Source organism: Mercenaria mercenaria, chromosome 16 (assembly GCF_021730395.1).
Source record: "Mercenaria mercenaria strain notata chromosome 16, MADL_Memer_1, whole genome shotgun sequence".
In the NCBI taxonomy this organism is placed as follows: Eukaryota; Metazoa; Mollusca; class Bivalvia; order Venerida; family Veneridae; genus Mercenaria; species Mercenaria mercenaria.
In genome coordinates, this window is record NC_069376.1 from 12,303,505 (window position 1) to 12,314,519 (window position 11,015).

The following is an 11,015-nucleotide window of genomic DNA, read 5'->3' on the forward strand; positions in this document are numbered from 1 at the left end:
TCTGTGGTGCATCACTGGCGATGCCTAGATTGTTTTGCGAAAAGAAGTGTCTGTAATGCATCACTATGGTACTGGTGAGCTCAGGTTGCATTCCGTTGTCCGTAGTGCTTCACTGTAGTGTTGGTGATGCCTATGTTGCGTTGTTTCTTGCGATATGAAGTGTCTGTAATGCATCACAATGGTACTGGTGAGGCCCTGGTTGCATTCCGTTGTCTGTCCGTTGTCTGTAATGCTTCACTATAAAGTTGGTATGTTGCGTTGCGTCTTGCAAGGTGAAGTGTCTGGAGTGCATCAGTTGGTGTTTTATGTGGTAGGCCCAGTAAGTCCGTTTTTTAGTTTTACCGGCTGAAGCATTGGGCTGTCTCATAAATATTTAACGCGTGCCGTTTTCGTTGACAATAATGCCAATATTGTCGTTCTTGTTTTTAGCACAGACATATATTAAACAGCTTTCTAGCACTGAGTGTTTGGCGGTAGCCCTTGACTTGCTTCGTGGCATCGTTTTGGTGCGGAGCCGTGGTTAGCTGAGGTCTACTGTCATACATTCGGGTGTGGTCCGTGTGCTGGGTGCCGTCTGCGGTTTTTAGGGGTCATCGCATCGCGTGTTGTCTCATGCTTGCGCCTGGTCTCCTCTCGCTTGAAGATAGAGCGGCCAAAAACATGCCAACTTAACTTTTCAATGTTTTCTCAGATCTGTTGATGCATTTACCTTAGCAGATGTAGAATATATTAATTTAGAAATCAAGAACTTCAAGTCATTTGTTCGTCATAATGTGTTATGATCTTAAAATATTTAACAGTGTAACAATGAGGTAATAAAAGACATAGAATGGTATATGTTCTTATTTTATTTCGAGTAATATGAAATAAGACATTTTGTGTAGTCATCAACATTATGTATTTTTCTGAAATAATATTAATGGTGTTCGAGGAGCCGTCCATGAGATCTGTCTGTGGCATATTTTAAACTTTGGTTAGAGTTCTTACGCTTATTTCTTTATACAGTAAGAATTTGATTTTTTTTTTTTCTTTTTTAACCTTTAAATGCAAGCAGTGGTTTTGGGTCCTTCCCTGAAATAGTTAAAAATGCACAAAAGTTATAATTTTTAGGGATATGGGACACACATGAATAACATTTAAGGGTAATGGTTAGGATAAGTTTAGCAGGTATTCGCATATGACATCAAAACCCTAACTCTACAAAATAAAGCAAAAATTTACGTCAACTCTTTTATCCGTTCTTAGTTACCGTTGCAATACATTTTCTAAACCGAAATTCGGAAAAGTTGATGTAGTATCTACAAAACTGCGTTGATACAAAAGATATGTTATCCATGTATGCCCCACTACGTATGAAACTTGGTTTCAGATTCCTAAAAGCATATTTTTTTGTTCATTAATTGTTTTAACCATCTCAGGGAAGGACCCAAAACCACTGCTTGCATTTAAAGGTAAAAAAAACTAAAAAATCTAAATTCTTACTACGTAGAGGTGTCAGTGTAAGAAAGAGAGAAAACTACACAGGTCGTTTAACACGACAAAAATGAAAATGTTGCAGGCTCGGTTTTTACTGCACCTGTTTACAGACAGAAGTGGTAATGCATGCTACCGTCCGTGCCCTCTAGTCTCGTGTTTAGAGAACTCAGCTACAAATGTCATAAGTACAAGAATATACTTTAGACACATATGGACAGAATAATACAGACGTAAAAATGTGTTTTCTTAATGAAAGCAAAATCAAGCATGTCAATATATGCGACACTCTCTGAAATGCGGAAAACGTTCTGTACCAAATTATAATGTATCATGTTCAAAACTTAAAAAACAAAGTCTTGAAGTTTAAAGCATACATCTTAGACATTGTTATCTATCTGATTGATTAGTCAATGGCGTACAAGTTTTGCTTAAAATCGAAATAAAGTCCTCAATCAATTGACTAAATGTTTGAACACAAGTGTTAAACACTATAAGTGTGTATGAAATCGTTTCCTTTAAAGATAAAATAGGTCAACGCTATCAAAAAGTATAATCAGATAATCAGTTTACTGTCCCAAATAGACGCATGACATTGTCTTAAATGTCAGTGTATCTCAGATATGGAAATACCAAAGTCTTGAAACATAACAATTTCATACACTACACATCATATAGCGTGCATTGTACATACTGTTGTCATTCATAACGCACTGTTTATTATAGAGCGACAACTAGTCCTGGTTTGTTGCTCAAGTCTGTCCACACTTCCCTTTAACAAAATCTCCTCTTAAACCACCAGGCCAGTTTTGACGAAACTTTCCTTGGATGGTCTTCTTAAGAACTACTTCAAAGAATTGAATTCCATATAGAATTCTGGTAGCCATTGCAATCGAAAGGAATATCTTTAAATCTTCTTGTCCACAACTGTGTGTCCTATGGCTCTGATATTTGCAATGTAGCATCATCTAGAGGTTCTCTAGCAAAACATTTTCAAATTATCCCCTAGTGTCAAATATAGATCCGCCCTGGAGGTTACATGGTTTATTTAGACTTAAAACATTGTCATGACGTCACTCCTTTGTTCTCGCTGTACTGTATTTTTAATATTGGACTGCTTTCAATGGGACTTATTACAGTATTTTCCACGTGGAGTCCAATATTACTTTAATATTGGACTGTGTATTTAATATTGGACTGCACGAGGAAAACGATTTATATACAGAATCAATTTCTTCGTATAATCCAATATTTATCAATACATCATTACATGCAGTGTATTTCTATATAGAAATATTGTAAACAAATGAAAGCAGTCCAATATAATAACACAGTACTGATGATAAAAAGGAAAATTAATATCAAAACTAAGTTTTATGTATAGATCTAGATGCATAATAAATATAGACAAAGTTTAAAAATAGCATTATGCATATTTTGCATGCGTCAACGTAGTCTTACTTACTAAACGACGACTTCCTAGAGCAACAATTTCCTCAATATTGTTCAAATTTCCAGTTTTAAAAATTGTGCAAGAATTTATTTCTCTCTGTTTAAAAAGCAGTTGTATAAGACCAATCATGATAGTTCTTTGAGGCCGTACTGTCAATGGTCTTTATGATTTTGTGGAGTTTAAATGAAATGTCATTAATACTTTTCAAGTAATGCTCCGGACAAGCCTTATTTTGTATAATAAAGGGAGATGGACTGACGGAAGGAAGGACGGACAAAGTGTCAACTATATGCTCGCACTCCACATTTTCCGAATTTATCCGTACATCTGTACATAGAAAAATCTAAACAAATGCTTACACGTTTCTGAATGTGCATGTAACCCCCAGAAAATGATATGAGCCGCGCCATGAGAAAACCAACATTGTGCGTTTGCGACCAGCATGGATCAAGACCAGCCTGCGCATCCGCGTAGTCTAGCCAGGATCCATGCTGTTCGATAACAGTTTGTCTACTTGCAGGATCTAGCCAGGATCCATGCTGTTCGATAACAGTTTGTCTAATTGTTTGTCTAATTGGATCCTGGCCAGACTGCGCAGGCTGGTCTGGATCCATGCTGGTCGCAAAACAAATATGTTGGTTGTCTCATGGTGCAGCTCATATTTTTGTTGTGGGTACTGACAGTTACAGTTCATGTTTATGAGTATTACATCCGTATTGAAAAAGACTGTAGACACATGTACTTACGTATGAACCTTAGATTTGTCGAAATATCTTTTAATTTTGTACTCGTATATTCTATTTCATTTTATGCTGTTTTTATGAAATACTGAGATTTTAGTGAAAAAAAAATCTAATAAATTCAAAGTGAATGATATCAAATATATATTTTTCAGTATTCCAGTTGGGACTACATTAAATATACCCCCTTTGGGTGCCTCTGTCCATGACATCCATCAGTCCATTGTGATAATAACTTAAATAAGAGTAGCTTCGAGTGCATAAATAAAATTCATATTGAAAGCAATTTACAGATTTAAGTTTTCCTTACTTTTCAGCTTCCGCCTCGCCAGTATGCGTCGTGTATTAACCATTTAAAAGAAACGAAAATAACATCTATTCACAAGTTTAATAGGATTTGAAATTACCAGTAGCAGTATCCGATAATATATCAAAAATGTCTGTTCTATAAGTCTTCTTGCACTAAATTTGAAGATTTTCGGGCAAATTCATGTACAACTCAACAAAAACTGTCATTGAACTAATAAATCACAACAGTACATTGCCAGGCCTGTAAACAAACAACCCATTTTCTCATTTAGTGCACAGTCAATTTCTCCAGCTGTCCGATTCCAACTACGCTTTCAGTAAAAAATTATCCTAATCCGCCATACCCTTGTAAATTTTAACACAAAGAAAGTTTCCTTGTAAACACTTAAATAAAAAGAACATAATCACTTTACCCTTGCCATGGATTAAAATAAATCCAGTTTTTGTTTCTAAAATGTCACAAAATATTTTTCCTCCCGCCGCCACACGTGAGAATACTACTGCTTAGACCACGATAATCCGTAAAAAGCCAATCGCAAAGCAGACTTGTACCCGTCTATATTTCATATACAACAGTAGCGTTGTATATATATCGGCGGAAACTTGGGCAAAAAACGCGTGAATTTCGTGTCAGTTTACCATCTAACAATACAGGCTAACGCCGGAGTTAAATGACCTTGCAATATTCTCACCAGTTATCAATGGGATAAAGAATTAATTTCAATAAAAGGGTTCACACGACTTAAATACAAGACTGGAAAAACTATACATATAAAAATCAAATTGAATTACAAGAAACTCCATATGTGTAGTGTAGAACCAACTGGGTAAATACGTAATTTACACATTCACTGAAACGTTTCCAGCAGTTGTAACGTTTTATGTTCACTTGTTATAAAATAGACATGTCAGCACGATCCTTACATTTTCAAACAACTGGATCCATTTGTTCGAAACTTTAACAGGCGATTGAGCTAATGGTCGATTAACTTTATTAGTATATTTCGACAGTTTAGAAAACTTAGAAAACAAATGTACTTGTAGGATTATAAACACTAAATCATCTTTACAGTAAAATTAAAACATCATACTTGTGTTTCCTACCCACCATGACTAGTATCTTGAATAGAAATTTAACAGGCGGTTAGTTAACAGCTTAATGCAGGGGTCGTGGGTTCGAGCATCATTGGGGTCACGACCATGACTTCTCATATAACACCAGTACTGGTTTTCCCAGGAAGCGGACTCGAGAGGGGTTACAATAAGCTTAAAGCTTTCATCACAATCGAGCTAAAACAAATTAGTATAATCTAAAGTAAACTAAACTAAACTAACAGCCCGTTAAAGTTTCGAACAACTGGGCCCTGTTAGAAAGTAGAACAACTACATCATTCTTACAAGAAAGGCACGATGTAGTAAAAAGTTTTCGTAGTCCTACGAGCATCTACGCATTAATTATATCCTGATAAACAAAATAAATAAATAAATAAACACCGACACTGGTTCCTGTTTTTATAAGCACAGAAAATGAATATAACCATAATTATTTTGTCACTTTATACCGATTGTTGAAAAGTGATTTCTAATAGAATCTGATAATTTGTATGTGATTATGTATATTACCAGTAAGCACTAGTCCATACTTAAAATACCAGATTACTTCAAACAACAGCATTTTTTTATCCAACATGTTTACCTCCGATTTGCTGTCAGCCATTTTTGTAGTTTCTGAACCTGGCTATCTTCTTGAATCAACGTATCTGTCATCGTCTTTCGCCAACATGCAAACTCCTCACAAAAACTAATTGTTCAGCAGTTTATTTTTTAGTATTTTTGAGAAATCCATATCTAACTGTTTAGCGTTTGCGATTGCAAATGACTCAAAATGTTAATGAATGTCAAATTTTAGTAAATCCGGTATTTGAGTAAAACTGAATTTATACAAAATAACCTGCATTCTTTCATATGCCCTACTGACAAATAAGCGCTAACGGTACAAAGATAATATCACTTTTATAAAAACACGTTAATCCTAATTTCTATAGAACGCGTGGGACAGTTTTCAATAATTGCAGTTTTTATGTCACGTGGTCTAAGTCGGATAGACACCTCGTGCCGTTGTCTACGGGATATATACAACTCGCTTTGCTCGTTGTATATTTCCCGTAGACAACGGCACTCGTTGTCTATCCTATACTTATTCCGTGCATGTGTTAACGCAATTAATAGCATCACGAGAATCCCGGGCTAGCGAAAGTGCAATATTACGAAGGCGAGAAACCCGAGAAAAACGCAGTCGTGCATTATGAGAAAAACGTGCGCAAAATAGTCATGAGGATCTACAGAGTATTTCATATTTATACAGCAACTTTTATTAAATGCAGTGAAGTCAATAAAAACCGAATTAGTTTAAGAATATTTTACGTCAATTGTTTATACCTATTTTTTATTGGTTATGTCATAAAAACAATGTTTTAAGTAAGATATAAGCCTCAAACGATCCAATATGTAAAATACTGGACGGTCTTCAGCGCTAACGCGCTTCGGACAGTCCAGTGTTTTACATATTGGACCGTTTTCGTCTTATATCCTCTACTTATACATGGAAAAAACTAGGGCTTTGATATTTGGTATGTAGCATTATTTAGTGGTTCTCTTCCAAGACTGTTCAAATTATCCCCAAAGGTTCAAATATGACCAAACCTTGGGGGTCACATGGTTAACATAGATTTATATAGGGAAAACGTTAAAAATCTTCTTGTACAAAACCACGTGGCCTAGAGCTTTGATATTTGGTAATGTTGTGTAGTAGTCCTTAACCAAGATTGCTCAAAATATCCCCTTGGGTTAAAACAATCCCCACCAGGAGGCACATGGTTTGAATAGACTTGTGTAGGGAAAAAGCTTAAAAAGTATATTGTCCCAAGCCATACGGCCCAGAGCTTCGATATTTAGTATGTGGCATGTTCTTGTGGTTCTCTACTAATATTGTTCAAATCATGACTTTAGGGTCAGTATATGCCTAGCTCGATTGGTCCCTTTATACATTGACTTATACAGCAACAACTTATTATTAAGATGTGAAGTTGTGTACCCAAACCCCTTCGTCATCAATGGTATGGTTACTCCCACCATCTCCCCATCTCTACCCCACAATTATTTACTTTTTAATGTTTTGAAGCATCCATGAATATTTACCAACATGCAAAGTTTAACCTTCTGCAAACTCGCTCCTCCACCGAGTTAACTAACAGTCCCAATCATGCACCCATTTCACCCAACATTTATTTTTTGTTTTTGTTATTTTCCATCAATTTTATTCATCAGCACGTGAAGTTTTGTACCCTCACCCTGTTACACCTCCCTACATCCCCCGCCCCACCCCCATTCCAACACATACTTTTTCAGTCCTTTTCCGGATATATTTCGTTGCCACTTGAAACACATTATAGTCGTCTTTTAGAATCGCACACATTTTAACCTATCTAAGCTCTGAAACTCAGCTCAGCGACTTAGAGCCATCATAGTGCTCTTGTTAGCGTCAAACTTCATATGACCCGACGGATGCGCTTTTTTAATTTGGCAGTGTTTCTTATGGTGTATCTCAGTAACAAATTGTATTTCTGATATTGATAGATATTGTGAATCGATCAATCTTTCTTTTCATTTTTTTATTTTCCATCAATTTTTATCATCAGCATGTGAAGTTTTGTATCCTCAACCGGTTACACATCCCTACCCCACCCCCTCCCCCCACCACCCCTTTCCAACACACACTTTTTCAATCCTTTCCGGATATATTTCGTTGCCACTTGAAGCATATTATAGTCGTCTTTTAGAATCGCACACATTTTAACCTATCTAAGCTCTGAAACTCAGCTCAGCGACTTAGAGCCATCATAGTGCTCTTGTTAGCGTCAAACTTCTAATGACCCGACGAATGCGCTTTTTTAATTTGGCAGTGTTTCTTATGGTGTATCTCAGTAACAAATTGTATTTCTGATATTGATAGATATTGTGAATCGATCAATCTTTCTTTTCATTTTTTTTATTTTCCATCAATTTTTATCATCAGCATGTGAAGTTTTGTACCCTCACCCGGTTACACCTCCCTACCCCACCCTCCCCCCCACCACCCCTTTCCAACACACACTTTTTCAATCTTTTCCGGATATATTACGTTGCCACTTGAAGCATATTATTGTCGTCTTTCAGCATCGCACACATTTTAACCTATCTAAGTTCTGAAGCTCTGGTGAGCGACTTAGAGCCACCATAGAGCTCTCGTTACTGTCAAACTTCTAATGACCCGACGAATGCGCTTTTTTAATTTGGCAGTGTTTCTTATGGTGTATCTCAGTAACAAATTGTATTTCTGATATTGACAGATATTGTGTATCGATCAATCTTTCTTTTCAAATGAAGTAGTACTGGGAGAAATGTGCCTTTTGTAGGTATTCTAGTGTTTTACAAATATTTAGGTTTTTATTCGTTGTGTCAAATACTTAAAATATAGATTTTCAAACAATTTATCATCCAGTATATATTTTTACAGAGGGTATTTTTATAAATATTTATCTGCAAATTTATCTATCAAAAATTGTAATAAAGTTAGATAAAAATCATCATCTTTCGATATCTGGCTACAATCTTTTTGAATATATTTTAGCTTCAAAATGATACCTTAGTCATTGGTAAAGACGATGTCCGGAAAGTGCTTGATGATGTTGGTAAAGCAGTTCAAGATGAAATAAGGACTGCACAAGAAGATTACACGAAGAATGCTAAAAGGAAAACGTTACAACTTATTAAACTCACAAAAACATATGTCAGTGCAACTGACAGACATGGAAAAGCGCCAATGTCTCAATTAGATAAAGCATATAAATCAGCAATGGATGAAATAGAAAAGCAATCTTTTAAAGACGTACAAGCTGAAGGAGAAGGACGTACTGTTAAAAGAAAGTTAGCAGATATGACTGATAAAGAAGTAAAAAGGTTGAAAACAGAGGCCACTGCTGGAATTTACACGATGGAAGGGGAAGCCGATACTCATGGGAAAACAGTTGCATTAAAAGCTGGTGCAGAACAAATTGCGGGAGCCAGAGATGAAGTATTAGTGCAGATTGAGATGACAAAAACAGAAAGCAAAGAAGATATATACAACAAATTAAAGAATGGTAAGTGTATTTACTTTGCATATTTCATTACCTCTCATGAACAATTTCAATCAAACCTAGTCTGCTATTCTTCTTATTTGTTGCATTCTTTGCTTCCAAAGGATCGTTTTAAAGATTTGATTATACAACATTTTGTGGCGGACGGACAGTCGGCGTCCAAAGCATGTCTGCTCCCGAAGTCGAACATTTTTCATCATATCTTCACCAAACTTGCTGACAATATTTGTGGGCATAATATTTCGGTCAAGTTCAATAACTGCTCAAATCGCCCCAGGTACTCTTGGAAATGACCATTGAATGACTTGAAAAACTGCTAATTTAGTTTTGTCCGCTCTCTAAGTCAAACAGTTTTCATTCGATCTTCACCAAACTTGCTGACAATGTTTGTGGACATAATATCATGGCCAAGTTAGATAATCACCCAAACCGCCTCAGACACTCTTAGATAATGACCCTTGAATAAGGCCAAGTTCGATGACGGGCGAATTTGTGTTAATCCGACACTCTTGTTTTTAATAGTTTTACACAGAATCTTGTAAGGAACTCAGTGTTTGTTTTAAGCAGTTTGTACAAAATCTTGTTAGGAGCTGATTTGTCTGATTTTTAAGCAGTTTCAAACAAAATCCTGCGAAAAACTGCCTGTCGGATTTTTTAATAATTTGAAACATCTTGTGAGGAACTGACAATCTGATTTTATAAACAGTTTTACACAAAATCTTGTAAGGAACTAGAGCTGCTTTTGAGAAAAAACGCATGTCTCCCACAACTTCCTAATTATCTAAATAGTAAGTCAGTCTTTATATACTGTTTACTTAGAGCACATGCGCATAAACGACCCTAAAAGGACTCATATACTTCTAAAGCGCTTTCCCAATGTTGACAGCAAAATGATCAATATACTGCTACTTATAAAGTAGTAGCAAGAGAATGTCAGAGTAATTTTTTTGGTATTTAAAGGGCAATAATTCCGAAATGCCTGGACTGATTTGGCTAGGTATCGAATTTGGCCGAGGACCTATGGTCAGACACATTTTGTTTAAGTTTGGTGAAGGTCGGATGAGAAATGTTCAACTTAGAGTGCGGACAAGCTTTGTTACAGACACACAGGCACACAGACAGGAGTAAATCAATATGTCTCTCACACTACTGTGTGGTGGGAGACATAACTACCTGTATGATTTTTAGATTAGTTTAAAAAAAGCTACTCAGTGGGCTCTTTATACACCACTTTTAAAAAAATACTGGAATATTTCTTTAAGGGAAATTTCATTGAGCAGAACAGAACAGAACAGAACAGAACAGAAACTTTATTTTGACTAAAGCATTTACAGCTCATCGTCATACATGGTGATCACAATATACATTTACAATGAATAGACATTTTAAAATATATATTTACAATATACATTTTTAATATACATTTAAATAAACATTTACAGTTTCACAGTCCATGTGTATGGAAAATTATTATAATAATATGTAGGTAAACAAAAACGTACACGCGATTGCTGCTGCCGTTAATGCTAATGCTTGCGTGCGTAAGTATCATAGATATCTAGACCATTTGCATGCGCGATAATGTTGTTAAAGTGTGTCTATGTGTCAAAATACAGCTTAAATAAAGAAAGATACCAATATGTACAACTGTGCAAATCAGAAAAAAAGCTCTTGAGACCACAATTCATAATATTTATTGCATTTACAGCCATCCTTTTGTTAGATTATTCTTACACGGCACTACATTCTCCGATTATTTAAAAAAATAAATATCATCAATAAAAGTATTTATTTTATGCTAACAGGTGAAATACTGAAAAATATCAGTGAGATATTTTTCTATATCACTCACAGTGCCGAACA